General features: G+C 48.2%; 1 protein-coding gene across 1 annotated transcript in view; it reads right to left on the bottom strand.

Moving 5' to 3' along the window:
• Positions 1 to 959: 959 nt before the first annotated feature.
• The window catches only part of LOC117366720 (guanine nucleotide-binding protein G(i) subunit alpha-1), a 143189-nt gene continuing 118430 nt past the window's right edge, over positions 960 to 25718 (bottom strand). Inside the window, exon 9 of the mRNA XM_033958464.1 lies at positions 960 to 1392. The gene's annotated coding sequence lies outside the window, so the exon portion shown is untranslated. The remainder of the gene's footprint in view (positions 1393 to 25718) is intronic.

Genomic DNA, 25718 nt, shown 5'->3' with positions numbered 1-25718 from the left:
TAAAGTTCAGGAATCCAACAGCAATGTTTATCAACATGTGCACATACATCTTTTTCTGTGTTTTAAACTTGACATTTCTGTTTCAGCCTCATTTTTACAACATGAATAGAAGTCTTCCATCAGTAATTTTAATGGACAACCTTTCATTTTAGGCAAGGCACAAAGAATTTAGACCAATTATAATAAACTTACTACACATTGTTGAGTCCCAATTTCTCCCAATGAAATACAAAACAACTTTAATCAGGAAAATACAAATAGAATTCATTCACGCAATGTACTTTGACACAGAACTACTACCAGTAAAGACTGACATTGTGAAGTTCAAAATAATTCAGAATTAGGGTATATAAACTACTGAACAGTAAGGCAGACTAAAGAAATATTAATAGCCTGCTCACAGTGAGATCTTTATGATTCTACAGAATGTGTGCCAATGTATCTGAGTAAGCCAATAAATTTGAATTATGTAACTTTTACTGACCCTTAATTTAACTTATCATTGAAAAAAAATTCAGAACTTTCAAGGCAAAATAATGGAGCATCTTTAGATTGATGTCATCTAAGACTCACTGCCACGCAATTTAATAGCCCTCAGTAACACAAATACACAGAAAATTAACAGAAACTCATCTCTTGTTAAAACATCAGAATTACAAGGTTGAAAATGTGCTTATTACAGCAAAATGTGTAACTAAGCTATCTATTTTTTCTCTTTCTTTACTCCAACATGATTGTCTCCAAATTCATTACAATGGCATTTTACAGCCTACAAAAATGTTCAAGATGATGTTCTGGAAAACTTATTTACAATGGAAAGCTGCGTTAATTTTTACATGTATAAAAATTTTCAGCACTACCTGTAAGGTAATAAACAAGACATGTATTACATAGTAAAAATGCACAGTGAAGGCTTAAGTTAGCAGGATGAATTTTTTGTGTTATACCACTTAAGTTTGTGCAAAAGTAAGAAAGCCTTAAATTATCAATGGACCTAAATTAGTTTGTTAACAAAACAAAAACACTGGAAAAGGCAGCATGCGTGCTTAAAAGGGTAAAACAAAATGTACAATGTTTAAATAGGAAGGCAAGAATGTTTGTCCTCTGTTAAGAGGCATCTCATAATATGCAGAGACACTATAGAGGACACATTCAAACTTAAAATAGTCTGTTCAATGTCTGTACAAACACATTCCTACAATTACAAGTATACATACAATCAAGATACTTTTTTATGGTGATCTAATAATACTTATTACTTTAAAATTTACAAGACATGAACATAAATAAAGCTGTTAAAACTGGTGAGTACAGTACTGGTCCATTCAACATAAGTCTTCTTATGTCACTCTAAAAGCTGTCAAGCTAGAATATTGTGAATTTTTTTTTAACCTAAAAGAAAAGAAAAGAAATCATCAGTGGATCTAGTTTAGATATGCATATACTCAACTTATCTGTAGAAACTTCTGGGAAACAATTCTGACAATTTTCAAGTCAATTACAGAGACAGAGATGCACAGATGTAAATTGGCTGTCTTGAAATTACCCTCCATTGCTTTAATTAGGGCCAAACTTGGGAGCGATAGAGCTTTTTGCTCCTTTTAGCTCAGGACCTCAAACTGAGGATACCCACCATTCAAAAAGTTATTTAGTAGAAATACCGTATGTTTCGCTCCATAAAACACACTTTTTTCCACCCATAAGTGGGTGGAAATGTTGGTACGTCTTATACAGAGATGATACCTTTTTAAAACACCCCCACCCCGTCGTACCTTTTTAAATGTCCCTTATAGCCCGGTGGTCCAGCGGAGTATCAGCAGCAGGAGCAATCTTTCCTGCCTGGGCCTGCTCTGCTTTCTGAATGGCTGCTGTCAGTTCTCGCAGGATTCGCAAGAAGTGACAGTAGCCATTCAGAAAGCAGTGCGGGCTTAGACAGGAATGAGCTTCCGATCCCCGCTGCTTGGCTCTCCCTGTCACCCGCCCGCCGCAGCCTTCAACTTCATGCTTGGCGCGAGCTTCTGATCCCCGCCACCACCGCTCGGCTCCTGCTGTCACCTTCCAATGTCATGCTCGGCATCCTGCATGTCCTGCTGCCCTTTCGCCAGAGGGGTGCGCAGGGGCAAGGTCAATGGGGCATGATTGCGGGGCTGGGGGAGCACAAAGCGTGCAGGCAGAAAACAAAGAGCAGAGCGAAGGAGGCTGTGGGGTTCTGCAGAGACATGGGGGGCTGCGATGTGATCCTGGGGGCTTTTGTCTGGAGAAGGGAAAGGTTGCAGCTACTGGGAGTGGGGAGAGAAGGGTCTTTTAATGCCACTTGCATTATTTCTTGTACTGGCATCCTCCTTGCTTTAAAACAGCTCGGTATTGCAAGCCTCGCTGCTCTAGGCCACCCCCCCCCCCTATTATTTGGGATAATATGGTAGGGCTTGAAGGGATAAAAAGACCACTGCCCCTACACTCCCAAGGAAAGATTTGGATTCGGCCAATCAGGGAGGGAGGAAGGAGGGGGGTATTTTCCTTGGTTTTCTCTAACCCTTGGGAGGGGGTGGAGGATGGTTCTTCCTCGGGGACCATAAGAGTCCAGGTCCCTGATGGAGGTAAAGCACAGTTATTTATCGTAACAGGTGTTATCCAGGGACAGCAGGCAGATATTCTCTACATGTGGGTAACGTCATCCACAGAGCCCTGTCGCGGACAGCTTTTCAAGCAAACTTGATTGAAGATCTCGAAGTTTGCTAGTGCTGCACCGCGCATGCTTGTGCCTTCCTGCCCCACTAGAGGGCGCATCTCCTCAACGTGGTCCTCATTTCAGATAGCTAGCAAAGAAGCCAACCCAGGGAGGCGGGTGGGTTGCAAGACTATCTGCCTGCTGTCCCTGGATAACACCTGTTACGCTAAGTAACTTTGCTTTATCCCAGGACAAGCAGGCAGCATAGTCTCTACATGTGGGTGACCTCCAAGCTAACCAGGATGGGACGGTGGGAGAGTTGGCAATTTAAGAGAACAGTTTACACAAAGCCAACTGGCCGAACAGGCCGTCGCGACTGGAAAAAGTATCCAGACAATAGTGAGAGGTGAAGGTATGAACCGAGGACCAAGTGGCGGCCTTGCAGATCTTCTCAGTAGGCGTGGACCTGAGGAAAGCGACAGAAACCGCCATCACTCTGACTTTATGCCCCGTGACCCGACCCTGCAGCGGGAGACCAGCCTGAGCGTAGCAGAAGGAAATACAAGCCGCCAACCAGTTAAACAAGGTGCGCTTGGAAACAGGACGCCCCAACCGATTGGGATCGAAAGATATGAAGAATTGCGGAGCCGTCCGATGAGATTAGGTGCGTTGGAGGTAAAAAGCCAACACTCTCTTACAGTCAAGAGTGTGAAGCGCCACCTCTCCAGGATGAGAGTGGGGCTTAGGAAAAAACACCGGAAGAACAATGGATTGGATGAGGTGGAAATCCGAAACCACCTTAGGCAAGAACTTAGGATGAGTACGAAGGACCATCTTGTCATGATGAAAAACAGTAAAAGGCGGGTCCGCAACAAGAGCTTGCAGCTCACTGACATGAGGGCAATCAGGAACAATCCTTCCAAGTGAGAAACTTCAAATGAGCTTTGTCAATGGGTTCAAATGGAGGTTTCATCAATTGAGCCAGAACCACATTAAGATTCCAAACCACCAGGGGAGGCTTGAGTGGAGGATGAACATTGAACAGGCCCTTCATAAATCGGGAAACCACCGGATGAACAGAGAGCAGCTTCCCATCAAGCGGCTGATGAAAAGCAGCAATTGCACTGAGGTGGACTCGAATGGATGTTGATTTGAGACCAGACCGAGACAAGTGCAACAGATAATCCAGCACTGAAGGCAAGGAAGCAGAAAGTGGCTCCAGGCGATGCCCAGTACACCATGCAGCAAATCTAGTCCATTTCTGGGAGTAGCATTGTCGAGTGGAACTCTTCTGAGAGGCCTCGAGAACATCCCTCAACGACGGAGAGAAATCAAAGGAGGGAGTCACATGGAGAGGAACCAAGCTGTTAAGTGAACAGACTGCAGATTGGGATGCAGCAGTGAACCCTGACTCTGAGACAGCACAGAAGGAAACACAGGCAGAAGTAGAGGCTCCCGTACACTGAGTTGGAGAAGGGAGAACCACGGCTGCCTCAGCCACCGAGGAGCTATCAAAATCATGGCGGCGTGAGCAGAATCAGAGGAAAAGGAGGGAACGCATAAAGGAACCTGCCTGACCAATCCAGAAAGAAGGCATCTGCCTCAAGACGATCCGGGGAGTAAATCCTGGAGCAGAAGTGAGGCAACTTGTGGTTGAGGGGTGAGGCAAACAGATCTAAATGCGGCGTCCCCCATTGAGCAAACACCTGACGCAGAGTCGAGGAATGGAGCAACCATTTGTGAGGCTGGAGAAGGCGACTCAATCTGTCCGCCAGGCAGTTTTGTGTGCCCTGGATGTAGACCGCTCAAAGGAAGATGTTGTGGCATATTGCCCACTCCCAGAGCAGAAGAGCCTCCCGGCAGAGAGACAGGGAATCCGTACCCCCCTGCTTGTTCACATAATACATCACCACCTGGTTGTCCATGCGCACCAGGACCACGCAATCCTGAAGCAAATGCCGAAAGGCGACCAGCACATTGAAAATGGCCCGAAGCTCTAGCAGGTTGATGTGACAGTGACGGTCGGCGCTCAACCAAAGACCCTGAGATCGGAGGCCGTCGAGGTGAGCCCCTCCCAGGCATACGCGAAGGAGTCTGTTGTAAGAACCTTCTGCGGTGGGGGCGTGAGAAAGAGAAAACCTTTGGAAAGATTGGAAGAGAGCGTCCACCAGCGGAGCAAACACCTCAAGGGAGTCACCGCAATGTGCTGAGAGGCGGGATCCCGGTCCTGTCTCCACTAGGACGCCAGGGTCCACTGAGGTACCTGGAGGTGAAGTCTGGCAAAAGGAGTCACATGAACGGTGGAGGCCATGTGTCCCAACATGATCATCAACTGCTTGGCCGAGGTCGTAGACTGAAGGGAGACCTGCCGGCACAGGTGGATGAGGGTGGCCTGCCGAGGTTGAGGCAGAAACGAGCAGAGGCGAACCATGTCCAAAATCTCCCCAATGAACTGCAGAAACTGAGAGGGGCACAACTGGGACTTGGGGAAGTTGACCTTGAAGCCCAGACACTGAAGGAATGTAATAGTCCGTTGGGTCACTGAAATAACCTCCCACTGTGACGGCGCCTTGATAAGCCAGTCGTCGAGGTACAGGAACACTTGAAGACCCTGCGACCGCAGGGCCGCTGCCACCACCACGAGGCACTTCGTGAAGACTCATGGGGACGAAGCGAGCCCGAATGGGAGGACTCGATACTGCAGGTGAAGGTCTCCCATTTGAAAGTGAAGGAACTATGAGAGGCCAGGTGAATCAGGATGTGAGTGTAGGCTTCCTTCAGGTCCAGGGAACATAGCCAGTCTCCCTCGTCCATCAGGGGGTACAGTGTGGGAAGAGAGAGCATACGGAACTTCTCCTTGACCAGGAACTTGTTCAGCACGCGGAGATCCAGGATAGGGTGCAGGTCCCCGGTCTTTTTGGGGACTAGAAAGTACCGGGAGTAGAACCAGGTGCCCTGCTGACACAAAGGGACCACCTCCACCGCCCGGAGACGAAGAAGGGCATGAGCCCCCTGGAGAAGAAGGGGTAGTAGCGCTCTGTTGGAAGGACACTCTCTTGGGGGCAGGTCCGGAGGAGGCATCCGGAAGTGTAAGGAATACCTCTATCTGATGACGGAGAGGACCCAGTTGTCCGAAGTTATCAGTTCCCAGCGTGATAAAAAGCATGGAGGCAGCCCCCTATAGGCAGAGGAGAAGACTCGAGGACGGAGGGGGCCGGCCCGCTCCAACCGGGCCAGTCAAAAAGATGGCGCAGGATTGGCTGCCACAGGCGGCTGAGGTTCTGAGGGGCCCTTTGCTGTTGCAGACGCCGAGGAGGCGACCGGGAAAAAGCCAGTGTGAACTTTTGAGGATAACGCCGGGGAGGCAACTTGTACGACTTAGGAGGAGTGGGCTTCGCCTTTGGCCTAACCAAGGAGGCAAAGGAGTGCTCATGCTCGGAGAGGCGTTTGATGGCTGCATCGATAGAGTCGTCAAAGAGTTTGTTGCCCAAACACGGAAGATTCGCCAGCCGGTCCTGCAGATTCGGGTCCATGTCAACTCTGCGGAGCCAGGCTAGGCGGCGCATGGCTACCGCAAAGGCGGAGACCCTCGAGAAGAGTTCAAAGGCATCATAGGTCGCCTGAAACATATAAAGTCGAATCTGCGACAGTGTATCCAGGAGCCAGCGAAATTCCGTCCAGCGATGAACAGGCAAATCCTCCTGAGACGAGGGCATGGATTTGATGCACTGTTTCAAATATGAAGTAAAAGTAAAACTGTAATTAAGAACCCTGTTCGCCATCATCGAATTTTGGTACAGGCGCCTGCCAAACTTGTCCATAGTCTGGCCCTCCCAGCCTGGCGGGACAGCTGTGTACACCTTGGAAGCATTAGACTTCTTCAGGGAAGACTCCACCACCAAGGATTGATGGGAGAGCTGAGCCTTCTCAAACCCCTTACAGGGGACCGTCCGGAATAGAGTAAGGTGTCTCTAAATTCCGGAAGAAAGTCTGCTGCAAAACTGGGTTCAATGGGAGGCGAAGGGATTCCTTCGGTGGGTATGGAAGCTCCATCTCCTCCAAATATTCCCAAATAGTCCGGGTATACCTGGATCCAGACTGGAGGTCCAGTTGTAGCACCTTGCCCATGTCCATCATGAATCTGGTGAAGGAGGACGGCTTGCCCGTAGAATGCCCCTCAAGGGGGGAAGCCGAGCGGGACTTAGGAGCAGAAGAGAACGAGGGGGAAGCCTCCCTCAAATACTGCGCCAGCAGGTCAGTGTCCACAAGCATGGACGTCAAGGAGGCACCGCTGAGAGAACGAGGGGGAGTTGATGACAGCCTGCGCTTAAAGAGCCCAGAGGGCGAGGACCCAGGGGTCTGAGGAACGGAGGTCCGGGGAGCCTGCCTCGGCGAGCCTCGGGAGGAAGATTCCTTCTGACTCAGCAGAGAGGCTGGCGTCTTCGACCTCGAAGCTCCTCGGTCGAGGGCTTGATGGACCCCATAGTGCGAGGGCCCTGCGACCTACCCCGCCTCAGGGGAGAATCCCTGGGCCATTTGGCGGACCACTGTCTCGAGGAAGAAGTACGCTTAGGTCGGCACTTCGACCAAAGCCGGGTGGCGGGAGAAGTCCGTCTCGAGGGAGCAGGCGAGGAGGCACTCGAGGACGAGCGTCAAGACCGACGCGCCTTGCCTCGAGACCCCTCGGTGCGACTCTCAGGCTGGTCAACAACGAGCGGGGTCGAGGCCGGGGCAAGCTGAGCCAAAGCAGAGGAGATCTGCGAGGTCAAGATAGCCTTAAGCATATCCTCGAACATGGGCACCGAGACCAAAGGGTTTGGACGAACTGGTGCAGAGTGCGCTCCACCGAGGGCGACCTCGATGTAGAGTATTCCCGTAATGCGGAGGCACACTTAGAAGGAGGTCTTGTCGAGACCGGCAGGACTACACTCACTGCCTGGGTAGCCAGAGACTCCGAGGATGGCTTCTTCAGTAGCTGAGCTGAACCTGAAGGAGGAAGAGGAGACTTACCCGAGGACGAGGTCTTCGAAGCCGGGGCTGCCGAGGCCTTCGAGGTCGAGGGAGACTTGCTCGAGACCGAGGTCGAGGCCAAGACCGGGGTCAAAGTCTTATCCGCCAACGGGTCCATGTTGAAGAATTCCAATCTTGGCCCACCTGCGACGAAGAGCCGGAGGTTGAAGGGTGGCACAACGAGGGCAAGAGTCCGTAGGGTGGTCAATGTCAGCATAGCTATCGCAAGCATTCAGCATTTTCAGTTGGCATAACTTATGTCAGCGAAGGCCTATGGGAAATTATATCAATCTGACTCTGGCATGTGAATGCAGATAGACCCTGAGGGCAGGGAGACTGTTTTAAGTAGCCCTGATTGATATGTTTTAAGTAGCCCTGATTGAATCATGATTAGCTAAAAGGTGTTAATGTGTTAATGTCTGATTAAGAGGGTGCTTAGGACAATGGGTCCAGGTGCACAGATAACTAAAGTTAATCAGAAACTATTGTCAAGAGGCATACTGGAAATTACATTTGACCATAACCTATTCTTTGGCTGTCTAGCACAAGTTTACTAAGGAGGGGAAGATTTAACTTCTATTGAAGCTCAATAGTTTTCTATATTCAGAATAAGATTCCAAGCTATAAAAGCCTCCTCTCTGCAACACACAAAAATCTATCTATCTATCTCTTGGCTCTCTTGTTCTTTCTTTCTTTCTCTCTCTCTGGCTCTCCCTAGAACTTCAGACTCTCTGTCTCTTTGTCTCTGAAATATGTAAGGCAGGGAAACTGCTTTGCTCTCTACTTAATTGTAATGCTTAATTGTTGTAATGCCTATAAATACTACTTTTCTGTAAGCCTATTTCTATAATATATTCTTTATACAATCACCTCTGGCTGTGCCTCTTTGATTCTACTTCCTGGTGAATCATCTGTGAGGGAATGGAACCTGGGACCTGGCGTTTGTAAGGGCGCCTCTCAAGTGACCCCACCAACCATATATTGTGGGGGCCACTAAAGCAATGTTACTTACCGTAACAGTTGTTATCCAGGGACAGCAGGCAGCTATTCTCACTAGTGGGTGATGTCATCAGACAGAGCCCCGGTACGGACGTCTCACAAGCACGTGTTGCTTGTAGAAACTTAAAGTTTCTAGATGCCCGCACCGCGCATGCGCCGGTGCCTTCCTACCCGGAGATCCGGGCGTGTCTCCTCAGTTCAGGTAGCTAGCCTGAGAAGCCAACCCAGGGGAGGTGGGTGGGACGTGAGAATAGCTGCCTGCTGTCCCTGGATAACAACTGTTACGGTAAGTAACATTGCTTTATCCCAGGACAAGCAGGCAGGTATTCTCACTAGTGGGTGACCTCCAAGCTAACCTCAGTGGGATGGAGGGGGAGTTGGCGACTTAAGATAATAAATTTTTCAATACTGTTTGGCCAAACTGTCCATCCCGTCTGGAGAGGGTATCCAGACAATAATGTGAGGTGAATGTGTGAACCGAGGACCAGGTGGCAGCCTTGCAAATTTCCTCGATTGGTGTTGATCTGAGGAATGCTACTGAGGCTGCCATTGCTCTGACCTTATGGGCTGTGACCTTACAAGGAAGTGATAATCCAGCCTGGGCATAGCAGAAAGAGATGCAAGCCGCCATCCAATTAGAGATGGTGCGCTTTGATACGGGTCTTCCCAACTTGTTAGGGTCGAAGGAGACAAAAAGTTGAGGAGTGGTTCTGTGTGGCTTGGTGCGATCCAGGTAGAAAGCCAAGGCACGTTTACAGTCTAGAGTGTGAAGGGCCGATTCTCCGTGGTGAGAATGAGGCTTAGGGAAGAATACTGGAAGTACAATGGATTGGTTGAGATGAAATTCGGAGACCACCTTAGGCAGGAATTTCGGGTGAGTGCGGAGGACCACCTTGTCATGGTGGAATACTGTGAATGGTGGGTCCGCCATCAATGCCTGGAGTTCGCTGACTCTGCGAGCGGACGTAAGGGCTACAAGGAAAAGCACTTTCCAGGTGAGATACTTCAGAGGGGCCCTGTTGAGTGGTTCAAACGGGGGCTTCATGAGGTGGGAAAGGACTACATTGAGGTCCCAAACTACTGGGGGTGGTTTGAGAGGAGGGTTAACATGGAAGAGTCCTTTCATAAATCTGGCGACCACCGGATGGGCCGAGAGGGGTTTCCCTTGTAGAGGCTGGTGGAACGCCGCAATAGCGCTCAGGTGGACTCGTATGGATGTGGACTTGAGCCCAGATTGAGATAGGTGTAGGAGATAGTCCAGCACGGAGGATAAGGAAGCTCGCTGAGGTTCCTTTGACTTAGAAACACACCATGAGGAGAATCTGGTCCATTTCTGGGAGTAGCATTGTCGAGTGGCGGGCTTCCTGGAAGCTTCCAAGACCTCCCTCACTTCTTGTGAGAATTGGTGAGGGGTTACGTTGAGAGGAACCAAGCTGTCAGGTGGAGAGACTGCAGGTTGGGATGAAGTAGTGATCCTTGATGTTGAGTAAGTAGTGAAGGAAACACTGGAAGTGGTACTGGTTCCCTGCTGCTGAGTTGGAGTAGGAGGGAGAACCAAGGTTGTCTGGGCCACCGAGGAGCTATTAGAATCATGGTGGCCCGTTCGAGTTTCAGCTTGACCAGAGTCTTCTGGATCAGCGGGAATGGTGGGAACGCATATAGAAATCGTTTCCCCCAGTTCAGTAGAAAAGCATCTGCCTCGAGGCGATGAGGAGTGTAGATCCTGGAGCAAAACTGAGGCAGTTTGGCATTGTGGGGAGCCGCAAAGAGGTCTATCTGAGGCGTCCCCCATTGCGTGAAGATTTGGTGAAGGGGGTTGGAATGGAGAGTCCATTCGTGCGGTTGTAGCAGACGGCTTAGTTTGTCTGCTAAGACGTTGTTCTCCCCCTGGATGTATACTGCTCTGAGTAGGGCGTTGTGGCGTACCGCCCAGTCCCAGACTCGTAGAGCTTCCTGGCAAAGGAGGGCCGAGCCCGTGCCTCCTTGCTTGTTGATATAATACATGGCGGCCTGATTGTCTGTGCGAATGAGGATTACCATGTCGTGGAGTAGGTGTTGGAAAGCTTGGAGCGCATTGAAGATGGCTCTGAGTTCCAATAGATTGATTTGGTGTAGTCTTTCCGCACTGGTCCAGAATCCTTGGGTGCGGAGACCCTCCAGGTGGGCCCCCCATGCGTAATTCGACGAATCGGTTGTGAGAACTTTCTGATGGGGGGGAGAGTGCATCAGCAAACCTCTGGATAGATTCGAAGAGGTCATCCACCAAAGTAGAGACTGCCGAAGAGCAGGTGTGACTACGATGCGTTTGGATAGTGGATCGGATGTCTGATTCCACTGTGATGCCAGGGTCCACTGGGGGATCCTGAGGTGGAGTCTGGCAAAGGGTGTCACGTGTACCGTGGAGGCCATATGGCCTAGGAGCACCATCAGTTGTCTCGCCGGTAGGGTTTGGCGAGTAGCCACCGACTGGCAGAGATGAAGAAGAGACTCCATGCGTTGCCGGGGCAGGAATGCTCGGAGTCGGGTGGTGTCCAGGACCACTCCGATGAAGGGGAGGGACTGGGTGGGTTGTAGATGAGACTTGGAGAAGTTGATCTCGAAGCCCAAATTCTGGAGGAAGTAGGTTGTCGCCAAGGCCGCCGAAGTGACCTCTGGGGCTGACGGGGCCTTGATGAGCCAGTCGTCGAGGTATGGAAACACCTGTAGACCCCTGTCCCGGAGTGCTGCGGCCACTACCACCAGGCACTTTGTGAAGACTCTGGGGGACGAAGATAGGCCGAATGGTAGCACTCGATACTGTAGGTGCAGATTTCCCACCCGAAATCTGAGGAACTTTCGGGAGGCCGGGTGAATGGGGATGTGAGTGTAGGCCTCCTTGAGATCCAGGGAGCATAACCAGTCGTTCTGCTCGAGGAGGGGGTATAGAGAAGCCAAAGTCAACATGCGAAACTTCTCTTTGACCAGGAACTTGTTGAGGGCCCGAAGGTCTAAAATGGGTCGCAGGTCGCCCGTTTTCTTCGGGACAAGGAAGTACCGGGAGTAAAACCCCCGGTTCAATTGGTCTGACGGGACCGGCTCGACAGCCCGAAGCTGAAGTAAGGTTTGGACTTCCTGAAGAAGAAGGGCGGTCTGCGTCGAGCTTGAAGGATACTCTCTTGGAGGATGGTCCGGGGGGACCCGGTGGAATTGAAGAGAGTATCCTTCTCTTATGATGGAGAGGACCCATAGGTCCGTGGTTATGGCCTCCCATCGGTGGTAAAAAAGATGGAGGCGGCCCCCTATGGGAGAGGCCGAGGTTATGCTCCCGGGAGGGGCGTCAAAAGGGCTGGGGAGCCTTAGGTACAGCCGGTGGCTGAAGTTTTTGCTGAGACTTCTGGGGAGGTTGTCTCTTCGCAGGCTGTCTCGCAGCGGGCGTTTGTCTGGGCATGTAACGCCGCTGGTAAATCAGGGGTGGCCTGGAAGGTCGAGACTGTTGAGGTTTGGGTTTGGGCCGTAGGATGGATTGAAAGGATTTTTCATGATCCGACAGCTTCTTGGTAACAGTTTCGATAGACTCATCGAACAGGTCAGCTCCAGCACATGGTACGTTGGCGAGTCTGTCCTGTAGGTTGGGATCCATATCGATAGTATGGAGCCATGCCAGGCGACGCATAGTTACCGCGCTTGCGGCGGCGCGTGCCGAGAGTTCGAATGCATCGAAGGAGGATTGCATCAGCTGGAGTCGTAATTGGGAGAGGGAGGCTACCACTTCCTCGAACTCGAATCGAGCTTGGTTGTCTATGAACGGAGTGAACTTGCGGAGCACCGGCAAGAAGAACTCCAGATAGGAAGAGAAAAAGAAGTTGTAGTTTAGCACCCGTGACGCCATCATGGAGTTTTGGTAGAATTTTCTACCAAATTTGTCCATCGTTCTTCCCTCTCGGCCCGGCGGTACAGAGGCGTAGACCTGGGAGGGATGAGAGCGTTTAAGGGAGGACTCGACCAGTAGGGATTGGTGGGAGAGTTGAGGGCCCTCGAACCCTTTATGGTGCACGATGCGGTATCGAGCATCAAGTTTGCTGGGGATCGCCGGTATGGAGTACGGTGTTTCGAAACACTGCATGAAGGTCTGATCCAGCAATTTATGCAGGGGGAGCCGAAGCGACTCCGTTGGAGGGTTAGGTAAGTGCATGGTGTCCAGATACTCTTTGGAGTATCTGGAGCCCGTGTCAAGGGTCACATCCAGATCATCCGCCATTTGTCGGAGGAATGATGAGAAGGACAATTGTTCCGCCAGCGTCGGTCTGTGGGACGGGCTGGAGGAGGATGAGGCCTCCAGGTCCGTGGACATCGGGGAGTGACAAGGAGAATCGGGCACCGGTGTCTCCTCGTACTCCGGGCCCCTTGGAGGGGACACCTCTGATGAGGAGTATCCCCTACGTTGCAGTTTTTTCTGCGGTGACACCTCCGAATGGCGTGAGGAGTGCCAGGATGAGTGTCTCGATCGGTGCCCGTCTCGGTGGCGGGACGGGGATCGGGATCGTCTGTGCATCGCATGGTCTCCCGAGGCCCCCAAGTGGATAGGGCTGGAAGCGGTGGATCGCAACTGGGTTTGCGATGCGGGTTCTTGCGATGCTACCCAAGTCTGGTAAGGAGTACGGAAGAACTCTTCCTGACTATGCCCAGGGCTTCGAGTATCGATCGGAGGTCTGGTCCCATGTTGGCGCGGAGGCGTAATGGGTTCTAATGGCGGCATATCGGTAAGCGAGGCTTGCCGCGTGGGCATCGCCGCCCTCCCCCGTTCGTCTTCGTCGGTTGTCGAGGTCGAACGGTGTGGGGGAGGGGGAGGGGGCGGGCCGCCCCTTTGGGTCGGTACCGGGAGGTCACCCTGTATGGCAGCGATGAGCCCGGGTCCGATGGTCTGCATGAGCTCAACGAATTGAGCTTCCAGCACGGACCGTAGCGAAGCCGATAAGGAGGGATCCGCACCGAAAGGGGGTCCTCCTGCACGGACATCGCGCTCCTTCGAGGTCGAGTGCTTTTGCTTAGTAGCTTTCGGCACTTTGATGACCATTGGTGGCACTGTGGAAGGAAGAGGTACCTGAACCGAGGAGACCGGGGCAGGCACCGACGTCGAGCTCGTGGATGGTGTCGGGGTGAGCGATGCCGGTTTCACCACACTCGATGCAGGAGTGGTCGATGCCGGTTTCGCCCGAACCGGGGAGGTATCAGATGAAGTGGAGGCTGAGGGATCCTTAGCTGCGTCCATCTTGAACATCGATTCCCACAATAGGCAACGCCGCTTGAATGAGCGTGCCGTAAGGGTAGAGCAAGGCCCGCACGATTTCGGGATGTGGTCAGGGCCCAAACACTGCAAACAGCGCCAGTGAGGGTCCGTGAGTGAAATCGCGCGTTGGCACTTGCTGCACTTTTTAAACCCGGTGATTGGCCGGGACATAGGCCGGAAAATCTCCGCCGCGAGGTCGAAGCCAGTGGGCCTGAGCCACGTGGCCGGCCCGTTCGACCCGCCGGAGGAAATAATCTTCTTTTTTTTTTTTTTTTTTTTACTGAAAAAGAAAAGAACTGTTAACTGTAATTAAAAGAAAACGAAAATGCGGACAAGGAAGGCAAATTTAACTGAATTCAGCTAGCGCATGAAGAAGTTGAACTTCTCAGCTCCGCGGAAAAGAAAGAACTGAGGAGACACGCCCGGATCTCCGGGTAGGAAGGCACCGGCGCATGCGCGGTGCGGGCATCTAGAAACTTTAAGTTTCTACAAGCAACACGTGCTTGTGAGACGTCCGTACCGGGGCTCTGTCTGATGACATCACCCACTAGTGAGAATACCTGCCTGCTTGTCCTGGGATAACAAACCTTACAGTCAACACCCAGGCAAAGGATACACTAACGGTGCGAGTCTGTGATGCAGATCACCCGACCGCACTGCATGCACTTCTTGAACCCGGTAAGAGGCCAGGACATAAGGCAGGAAGGAATGCCGTGGCCACTGCGAGGCCGGGCGGCCAAGGTAAAACCAAAGACACCTGGTCGCGGAAAACAAAAAAATTATTCTATTAAGTTTTGGGGGGTTTATTGTATGAAAAGAAGAAAAGACGCGGCACAGTGACTTCCGAGAAAATAATAAAAGAAGCCGCAGTGCAAGAAAGGCACTTAGATTCGCAGAGAAGAGAGACAGAGCTTTCTGGCTCCACAGAAAACTAAGAACTGAGGACCACGTTGAGGAGACGCGCCCTCTAATGGGGCAGGAAGGCACACGCATGCGCAGTGCAGCACAAGCAAACTTTGAGATCTTCAATCAAGTTTGCTTGAAAAGCTGTCCGCGATGGGGCTCCGTGGATGACGTCACCCACATGTAGAGAATATGCTGCCTGCTTGTCCTGGGATAATAGAGTTTTCGCATATTTAGTGTGTATGGGGTTTTGGGAGGGTGGGAGGACAGCCTGGCAGAGAAGGGGGGACAGGGTGCAGAGCCTGGCAGGGAGGGGGGACAGGGTGCAGATCCTGGTATACTATATATTAGTACACAATTTGGTTCAGAATGTTTTTTCCTTGTTTTCCTACTCTAAATCTAGGGTGCATCTTATGGAGCAAAAAATACAGTATGTGTTTTATTCATATCGTTATGAAATTGTTGCACTCCATGCAATATATCAGTGGTTTTTTTGTATGTTTTATCTTTGAAAATGTTTTGGTCTATTTGACCTTTGGGTTTCTTTTTGGTTAAAAGTAATTTTATCTATACTTTAATGTGGTATTCCAGTGAGCACATATACATGCAGACAATTTTCAAGTCTTCACTCTTTTCCTTGGAGATTCTGCATTTACCAAAAACAGGCGCCAATAACAAGTCTCTGTGCCCCTCCCAAGTTTCAAAGTGAAAGTATACCTTATATACTCAAATATAAATCCATCTGAGTATAAACCTTCCCCCATTAATTCCACTTTCTTGGAACTCCTCAAATCCTAATACCACCAGACCTACCCAAAAATTGAAATTATCCTTCCCCTCATTAAAAGGCATTTCCCTCCCAGGAAAACTGGGGACTTCCCTCCCCTTCAGATTCACCGAGCTCTGGAACAACCTTACCTCCCCTCTTCGGAACCTGAGTGCTCTCCAACCCTTCCGTAAACATCTGAAAACCTGGCTTTTCTCAAAAATCTAACACTCCCTCCTCATCTGACATCCTAGCCCTCTAACATCCTTCTTTCCTCTGATCTTCATCTAGCCCTTTCCTTGGAGTTCCTTTCTCATTACAATTCCTGTAAACCATGCCGAGCTCCACGACTATGGAGATGGTGCGGTATACAAACCTAAGGTTTAGTTTAGTTTATAAACCGAGATACAGCACAGTTACATACCTGTAACAGATGTTATCCAAAGACAGCAGGCAGATGTGGGGTAATGTCATCCACGGAACCTGGCCGGGCTGTCTAAAGTGAACTGTCACTTTAAGAAATTAAGACTACCCTTACTACACATGAATGGGTGCCTTCCCACCTGCTGCCAGCTTGTAGGACCATAAGTTCAGTAACAAAGCTGAGAAGGGGAGGTGGATGAGTTGTGAGAATATCTGCCTGCAGCCCTTGGATAACACCTGTTACAGGTAAGTGTGTTTTATCCCAGGACAAGCAGACAGCATATTCTCACACATGGGTGATGTCACCAACGGAGCCTCTGTATGGACCACTTCAAAAGTGCATCGCCACTCTAAGTCTTTAGAAAGCTCATGATAGCCCGCACTGCACATGCGCGAGTGCCTTCCTGCCCGACGTAGGCACGCGGTCCCTCAGTTTCTTAGTTTCCACGGAGCAAAGAATACACGTTTTTTCAACAGCCGTTGAAACTTTTTTCCTTGCTTCCTGCTCTCGCGCTCTGTGACTTTTAGTCACTTGATTTTTCTTTTATCTTCTTTTCATTTTAAAAAAACAAAAACAACTTAAAAAACTTAGTTTAGTAATTTCTAGTTAGCGGGTCTTGGCCCAGAGGGGCCTTTTCGACAACCATGGTCACCGACTTCAATTTTACTGATGCGGGGTTCCCGACGTCCCACCCACTAACAGGTTTTTAAAAGTGTGGTCGCTGTGCTCGGCCCATCTCTGTGACTGACCCGCATCGCTGGTGACTCCAGTGTTTGGGGCCAGAGCACCGCCTGGAAACCTGCACGCACTGCTCTTCTCTTCAAAAAAGGACCCTAAAGAATCGCCTTCTTCAGCAGCACAAACTTTTCGGTGTCGCCATGGAGGGGGAGTCGACATTGCTTCCAACACCAATAGCACCAACCAAGATGACACCGGGTACTTCGACATTGGCAGAAACATCTGAGCTGCCTCCGGTGTCACACCATACTGTCTCTATAGGTAAGCCGGCTAAGAAGTCTTCCCCTACCACCTCTAGAACTCAGGTCAAAATGGTATCGAGCCAAATCATGCAGACCTTGAAAAAGTCCCGTAAGCGCCCAGTCTTGATCTCGGTGAGTGCCTCGACATCAGCATACTCATCACTGGACTGGAGCGCTGCACCAGTGGTACTGGCGAAAAAGCCAACGGTACTGGTGCTCTCCAACTGTTGGTACCGACGCAGTTTATACCTCTGTCGAAACCGACTCTCCTGGTGCGGGCCCAGTCTATGCAGCTCTCGACGTCGACCACACCATTAGTGGATGCTCCACTAGTGTGAAGACCATCGACACGGGAGTCGATAAATCCATCTCCATGGCACCAATCATCCTTGACTCAAATGTCCAGAGAGGTTACGCCTACAATAATAATAGTTTATTTTTATATACCACCAAACCATCAGTTCATGGTGATTCACAATAATGATGATACAAGGTCAAGGAAGGACTCTCGTAAAACGAAACATCTCGAGGCTTCAACACCGAGTCTCTGGCACTGATCTCATTCCATCCAGGATTCAAACTTGTTTAGAGACTCTAATCAGGAACCACTCTCTACGGAGGATGAGGATTCTTCTGCTTCAGACTCACCTCATCAAATTTCATGTTTATTTAAAATTTCTTATACCGCCCAATCAACCTTCTAGGCGGTGTACAAAATCATAAAAACATACTTTAGCTAAAATACAAATTTAAGCTGACAAAGCATCACCAAACAGTAACAATAACTTGCAAAGACTTTTAAAAACAAAGACAAACAGGAACAAAAGGTAAAAAGGCAAGAACTACAATAGTCAAAGTAAAAGAGAACAATTAGGGAAAAAACAATAGGAGGGGCTGCTATAAATAATTTTGAACTCAATTGTCCTTAAAAGGAGTTAGGTCTCAAAGGCATCAAAAAAGAGAAATGTCTTTAGCTTCGTCTTAAAATTATTAAGAATTGATTCTTCATGTAAGTAATTTGGGATACTATTCCAGAGAGAAGGGGCGGTAACAGAGAAGATAGTAGACCTCATTGTATTTATATACTTCAGTGATGGAATAGAAAAAAGGTTATTGGCTGTCGATCTTAAGAGTCTTAGAAGGATTATAAGAGGGGTAAGATGATTATTAATAAATTCGGGTTGATTGTTTTGTCTGTTCTTAAATGTTAACAGAAGAATTTTGTAAGTGGTTCTGTGTTCCACTGGCAACCAGTGAGCTTCTGGTTGGATTTCTTTGCATTGAATATAATCTTTACAGCGGTGTTCTGTATTATCTGGAGTCTTCTTATTTCTTTTTTAGTTATTCCTTTATAAAGGGCATTACAATAGTCAATGCACGAAATCACGAGGGAATGAATCAAGATGTTCAAAATTTCTCAGTTGGATGTCAGAAGACCTTTCAAGAAAGGAATTGACAATTTCCTGCTGGAAAAGGGGATAGAGGGGTATAGATAGAGGATTACTGCACAGGTCCTGGACCTGTTGGGCCGCCGCGTGAGCGGACTGCTGGGCACGATGGACCTCAGGTCTGACCCAGTGGAGGCATTGCTTATGTTCTTATTCCTCTGGAGGCAGATTCTAAGCATACTAAGCAATTCTTGGAGGTTTTAGATCAGGGCTGCTCAAGTCCGGTCCTCGAGATCTACTGGCAGGCCAGGTTTTCAGGATATCCACAATGAATATGCATGAGAGAGATTTGCCTGCACTGCCTTCTTGGTATGCAAATCTCTCATATGCATGTTCATTGTGGATATCCTGAAAACCTGGCCTGCCAATAGATCTTGAGTACCGGACTTGGGCAGCCCTGCTTTAGATTATGATCAACCTCCTAAAGAAATGTTGAAGCTACCGCTCCATGACATTTTGAGGGAGACTTTCTACAAAAATTTAGAGACTCCCCTTTCTGTTCCAGTGGCTCCAAAAAAGTTGGAATCTTTATAAAGGGTGGTTGCTATTCCTGGGTTTAATAAACCTCAACTTCTCCATGAGTCGTTGGTAGTGGAATTTACCTTGAAGAAATCTTCAGGAGCTATGTCTATGCATCAGTCCCTCTGGGGAGAGAAGGTAGAGCAATTGCAAATTCAGTAAATGGCTTTACCAAAATGCAATGTTGGCAAACCAATCTGGCAATTATAATTTCCACTTTTCCTTCTACCTGAAATATCTGATCAAACAGTTTTCAGCTTATCAGAAATACATTCCAGCACACAAGACACAGTCTTTTCAAAATCTCATTGCTACAGTTTTCCAACTTAGAAAATATATGGTTCGGACTACTTATGATACTTTTTAGCTCACCTCGCGGGCCGCAGCCATGTCAGTGGCTATAAGGCGGCTGGTGTAGCTCCGTGGCTCTGAACTGGATGTAAACCAACAGGATCGATTAGCCAACGCTCCGTGTCTAGGAGATTAAGTTTTTGGACCATCAATGAATACTACCACTCAGAAGCTCTCGGGCTCATGCGACCCGGTAGGACAATTTGGTCAAACCAAATTCGACGACTCAAGCTCCTCGTCCTTTTAAACCTGCTTCTTCTTACCAGCGCAGGTATACTATGAAGCCTGCTCCTCCTGAACCTAGGAAGAAAAAGCAGCAACCACGTCAGCAACCTAAACAAGCTGCTCAATAAAAGCCTACACAACCTTTTTGACTTGTTCCTCGGGAGCATAGCCACAGTTCCCATTCTCCAACCTCTACCTCAGCCAATAGGAGGGCGGCTTCAACATTACATAAATCGTTGGGAGCTCATCACTACAGATCTCTGGCATCATTTGTCAGGAGTATGGTCTCCACTTTCATGGCCTACCTCCAGATCATCCTCCAAGAGAGTCTATTTCTGACCCTGCACTGTCCTCTCTTCTCCTTCAGGAGATTCAATCACTCTTCTAAATGCCATCTAAGAAGTTCCTCTATCGCAACATCAGGTATTTTACTCCTGTTACTTCTTAATTCCAAAGAAGACGGGAGGACTGCGACCCATTCTGGATCTCAGAGATCTCAACAAATTTCTAGTCAAAGAGAAATTCTGGATGCTCTTCCTCGTCCTGCTTTATCCACTTCTGGATCAGAACGACTGGCTATGCTCTCTGGATCTCAGGGAAGCCTATACTCATATTCCAATCCATCTGACTTCCAGGAAATATCTCCATTTTCAAGTGAATCAGCGTCACTATCAGTACAAGGTCCTTCCTTTCGGCCTGGCATCTTCTTTCAGAGTCTTCACGAAGTGCCTGATTGTAATGGCGGCATCTCTCTGATTTCACGGTCTTCAAGTCTTTGATGACTGGTTGATCAAAGCTTCTTCAGCTTAGGAGGTAGCTCTGGCAACATCTCAGACCATTGCCTTTCGTGAAGCCTTGGGATTTGAAGTCAATTTTCCCAAATCCAATCTCATTTCATCTTAAAGACTTCAGTTCATTGGGGCTATCCTAGACACTATTCTCATGAGAGCATTTCTCCCTCCAGATTGCCTACCCGATACTCTTCAGTCTGTCCGCAGATATTGAATCTTCAAACCATTTCTGCGAGGTGCATGATTGTTCTTCTCAGTCACATGGCGTCTACAGTTCATGTGACACCGCCAACAAGACTGCACCTTCGCACTCCTCAGTGGACTCAAGCGACAAATTGTCTATCACAGCATATTTCTGTCACATCATAGAAACATAGAATATGACGGCAGAAAAGAGCTGTAGCCCATCATGTCTGCCCACGCTAATGACCCACCCCCAGACTTCACCCGGCTAGAGATCCCACATACATATCCCATTTCTTTTTGAAATCGAGCACGCTGCTGGCGTTAATCACCTGCAATGGAAGTTCATTCCAATGATCGACTACCCTTTCGGTGAAGAAATACTTCCTGGCGTCGCCATGAAATTGCCCACCTTTGATTTTCAGCAAATGACCTCTTGTGGTTGAAGGTCCTTTAAGAAAGAAGATATCGTCTTCCACCTCGATGTGGCCCGTGATATATTTAAAAGTCTCAATCATGTCCCCCCCTCTCTCTACGTTCCTCGAGCGAGTATAGTTGCAGTTTATTCAGTCTTTCCTCATATGGGAGGTTCTTGAGTCCCGAGACCATCCTGGTCATTCGCTGAACCGACTCGATTCTCCGCACATCTTTTTGATAATGTGGTCTCCAGAATTGAACACAATATTCAAGATGAGGTCTCACCATGGATCTGTACAGGGGCATTATGATTTCGGGCCTCCGGCTGACAAAACCTCTACGGATGCATCCCACCATTTGTCTAGCCTTGGATGCAGCTTTCTCCACCTGCTTGGCAGTTTTCATGTCTTCACTAATGATTACTCCCAAATCACGTTCTGCCCTAGTCCTAGCTAAGGTCTCACCATTCAGAGTGTAAGTTCTGCACGGGTTTTTGCTGCCAAGGTGCATGACCTTACATTTTTTGGCATTAAAGCCTAGCTGCCAAGTCGAGGACCAATGTTCCAATAAGAGCAGGTCCTGTTCCATACTGTCAGGCAAAGTGCTGTTATCTACTATGTTGCATAGTTTGGCGGCGGCGGCAAATATTGTTATTTTACCTTGAAGCCCTTGAGTCAGGTCTCTTATGTATATGTTGAAAAGGATCGGTCCCAAGACCGATCCCTGTGGCACTCCACTGGTCACCTCTGATGTATTGGAGGGGGTACCATTAACCACTACCCTCTGGATTCTACCACTTAACCAGTCATTGACCCATGTCGTCAATGTCACTCCCAATCCCATCGAAGTCATTTTGCTCAACAATCTGCGGTGCGGGACGCTATCAAAAGCTTTGCTGAAGTCCAAGTACACGACGTCTAGAGACTTCCCCATATCCAGTTTCCTTGTAACCCAGTCAAAGAAGCTGATCAGATTGGATTGACAGGACCTTCCCTTTGTGAATCCATGCTGCTGGGGATCCTGTAGATTATCCTTCAGCAGTCGCTTCAATGGTAGATGACCTACTCCAATCTATGCAGAGGTCTACTTTTTCATTTGCTTCCTCATCAAAGGGTGCTCATGACAGATGCATCTCCTTACACTTGGGGGGGTGCACCTGGATGGCCTTCAAATCCAGGGTCATTGGTCTGCTAGGGAGTAGAAATTTCACATCAATTTCCTAGAGTTCAGGGCAATGTTTATGCCCTCAAGGTTTTTCAGCATCGCTTAAGCCCTTAAGTCCTCCTCCTTTGCACAGACAATCAAGAAGCAATGTACTACACAAACAAGCAAGGAAGTACGGGCTCTCTCCTGTTATGCCAGGAAGCCCAGAAAATCTGGCTTTGGGCAACAGCTTGCAACATTTTCTTAAAGGCTGACTATATTCAAGGGGAGAATTCCCTAGACGACAATATCAGCAGAATTCTTCAACCTCATGAATGGACTTCTCAGCTCTGCAGCTCTCCGTCCCATCTTTCTTCAATGGGGCACTCCACAAGTGGATTATTTGCGGCTCCCCATAATCACAAGTTGCCCCACTTTTGCTCCAGACTATACTCTCATCATCATCTGGAAGCAGATGCCTTTCTTCTGGATTGGACAAACATATTTCTTTATGCATTTCTGCCCACGCCTCTCATACTAAAGACTCTCTTCAAACTCAAACAAGAGTCAGCCACCATGATTCTAATCGCTCCCTGGTGGCCCAGGCAGCATTGGTTCTCCCTTCTACTTCAACTCAGTTCCAGGGAGCCAATACCTCTGCAAATTTTTCCTACTCTGCTTACTCAGCATCAAGAGATATGATAGAGACTTACAAGATCATGAAGGGCATAGAGAGAGTAGAGAGGGACAGATTCTTCAAACTTTTGAACAATAAAAGAACAAGAGGGCTTCGGAAAAGTTGAAAGGGGACAGATTCAAAACGAATGCTAGGAAGTTCTTCTTTACCCAACGTGTGGTGGACACCTGGAATACGCTTCCAGAGGACGTAATAGGGAAGAGTACGGTACTGGGGTTTAAGAAAGGATTGGACAATTTTCTGCTGGAAAAGGGGATAGAGAGGTACAGATAGAGGATTAATGCGCAGGTCCTGGACCTGTTGGGCCGCTGCTTGAGCGGACTGCTGGGCATGATGGACCTCAGGTCTGACCCAGCGGAGGCATTGCTTATGTTCTTATGTACATCCCAACCTCCAGTTGCTAAACCCGACAGCTTGGTTTCTCTCGGGCTGAATCCATCTAAACTTCATCTCTCTCAGCCTGTTCATCATATTATTGATGCCTCCAGAAAACCAGCCACTCAACAGTGTTATCAACAAAAGTAGGCTGTTTTCTTCCTAGTGTCTCCATCATCATGATCCAACTTCCTTGTCAATGGAATTGGTGTTGGAATATATACTGCAGCTGTCTTGACTCTGGTCTCAAATCTACATCTATTAGAGTCCATCTTAGTGCTATTACAGCTTTTCATCTTCCAGTTGAGGGAAAGCCTCTTACTGCTCATCCTTTGATCTCCAGATTCATGAAAGTACTTTTCAAAGTGAAACCACCTCTCAAACCTCCTCCACTGGGACCTTAATGTGATTCTTTCCAGGTTAATGAAGCCTCCATCTGAATCAATGGCCAGGCTCATCTCAAATTTCTCACCTGGAAATTTGTCTCTCTCATTTCTCTCACTTCTACTAGGAGAGTTAGTGAGCTACAAGCGTTGGTGGCAGACCCACCCTGCACAATTTTTCACCATGTTAAAGTGGCTCTACGCATGCATCCCAAGTTTCTTCCGAAAGTTGTGACAGAGTTTCATCTCAATCAGTCGATTCTTCTTCCAGTTTTTTTCCCTAAGCCTCATTCTCATGCAGGAGAAATGACTCTTCATACTCTGGACTGTAAGCATGCTTTGGCCTATTACATCGACAGGACAAAGCCTCATAGAACATCTCCTCAACTCTTCGTCTCAGTTGATCCTATCAAGTTGGGGCATCCTGTTTCTAAGAGAACGATTTCCAATGAATATTAGACTGAACGATCATAAATCTCGGGTAAATACTGGGTCTGAAACAGCTCCCTTAGTTCATCATTGGGCTCTTTTCAAACATAAGATTATTGACTTGAAATGGCGGATTATTGACGCAGTACAAGTCGGGTGGGAAGGCGGTAATATTGAACACATTTTAAACCTTAAAGAACTCCGATGGATGTTTGAACTGAATACCATGATTCCTCACGGGCTTAATTTAACGAGTGATTGGATGACTCTGGCGGTATGATTTTATACTATGATCTGTTCCTTGTATGCTTGTGATGCTTTGTTTGTCTGCGATTGGTGGGAGTCAGTGCACGTCACGGGGTATTCCTTTCTTTAGCTCCACCTAGAACGCCGCGGCCATGTTGCAGTCCTGGCGAGAACGATTATGGATTTAGTTATATACTAAGACTCTGAACTGTTCTGGTAAGATAGTGAGTTTTTTCTTGTGCTTCTTACTTAGACTGTCAGGGAGGCCTAATGAAAACTATTGTTTTTGCAGTAATCTCTATCCCCGACCCTGAGGAAGAAGAATGAAACGCGTTGGTGGGTATTAGGACAGAACTGTTCTAAGTTAAGTGGCAATTTAATAAGGCTATTATGAAGATATTTTGATTTATTTATTATTAAGCACTGGCACTTTATTATAAATTAACACAACTAATATAAGAAGGTCCAAGTGAAAAACTTCACCGTATATTGGTTCCTATGAGGACGGCTACCACACTAAGTAACTAAGAACTTAATAGATTTAGTGTGGCTTTCTGAGGAACATGATGATGGTAACCACTGGACATATTTAAGGTGGAAACTAAAGTATTATTAAGTTACTTGATTGGAGACCTTGTGCATATTAGAGTGTCCTGGGATTAAGCATAGTTACTTACCGTAACAGGTGTTATCCAGGGGCAGCAGGCATATATTCTCACAACCCACCCACTTCCCCTGGGTTGGCTTCTTAGATGGCTTATCTTAACTGAGGGACCACGCGTCTACGTCAGGCGGGAAGGCACTCATACATGCGTGGTGCGGGCTATTGCAAACTTTCTAAAGACTTAAAGTGGCAATGCACTTTTGAAGTGGTCCGTACCGGGGCTCTGTTGGTGATGACACCCATGTGTGAGAATATCTGCCTGCTGTCCCTAGATAACACCTGTTTCGGTAAGTAACTATGCTTTTTATCCCAAGACAAATAGGCAGCATTTTCTCACACATGAGAACTCTCCAGCAAACAAATAGGGTTGGAGGGAAATTGGCTTCTAATTGGAAAATAAATTTTGGAGAACTTTGCAGCCAGACTATCCTGTCTAGTAAGATTTTCCAAACAGTAGTAGCTCATGAATGTATGAACTGAAAACCAGGTGGATGCTTTACAGATGTCCTTAATACAAGTGGAGTGTAAATTTGCTACCGAAATCGTCATGGCTCATATCTTATGTGCGGTCACACGACCCTCTAACGTCAGATCAGTCTGAGCATAGCAGAATGAGTTACCGTCCGCATGTGGAGATAGTCCTCTTGGTTAAAGAAGTTCCCAGCTTGTTTGGATCCAATGACAGAAGAGCTGAGTAGAAGTTCAGTGAGGCTTAGTTCTATCCAAGTAGCAAGTTAAGAGCAGTGGTCCCCATCCCTGTCCTGGAGGACCACCAGCCATTTGGGTTTTCAGGATAGCCCTAATGAATATGCATCTAATCTAATCTAATCT

This window comes from Geotrypetes seraphini, chromosome 9 (genome assembly GCF_902459505.1).
Source record: "Geotrypetes seraphini chromosome 9, aGeoSer1.1, whole genome shotgun sequence".
Classification (NCBI taxonomy): domain Eukaryota; kingdom Metazoa; phylum Chordata; class Amphibia; order Gymnophiona; family Dermophiidae; genus Geotrypetes; species Geotrypetes seraphini.
The sequence above is the reverse complement of the archived record's forward strand: the minus strand, read 5'-3'. Positions and strand labels throughout refer to the sequence as shown.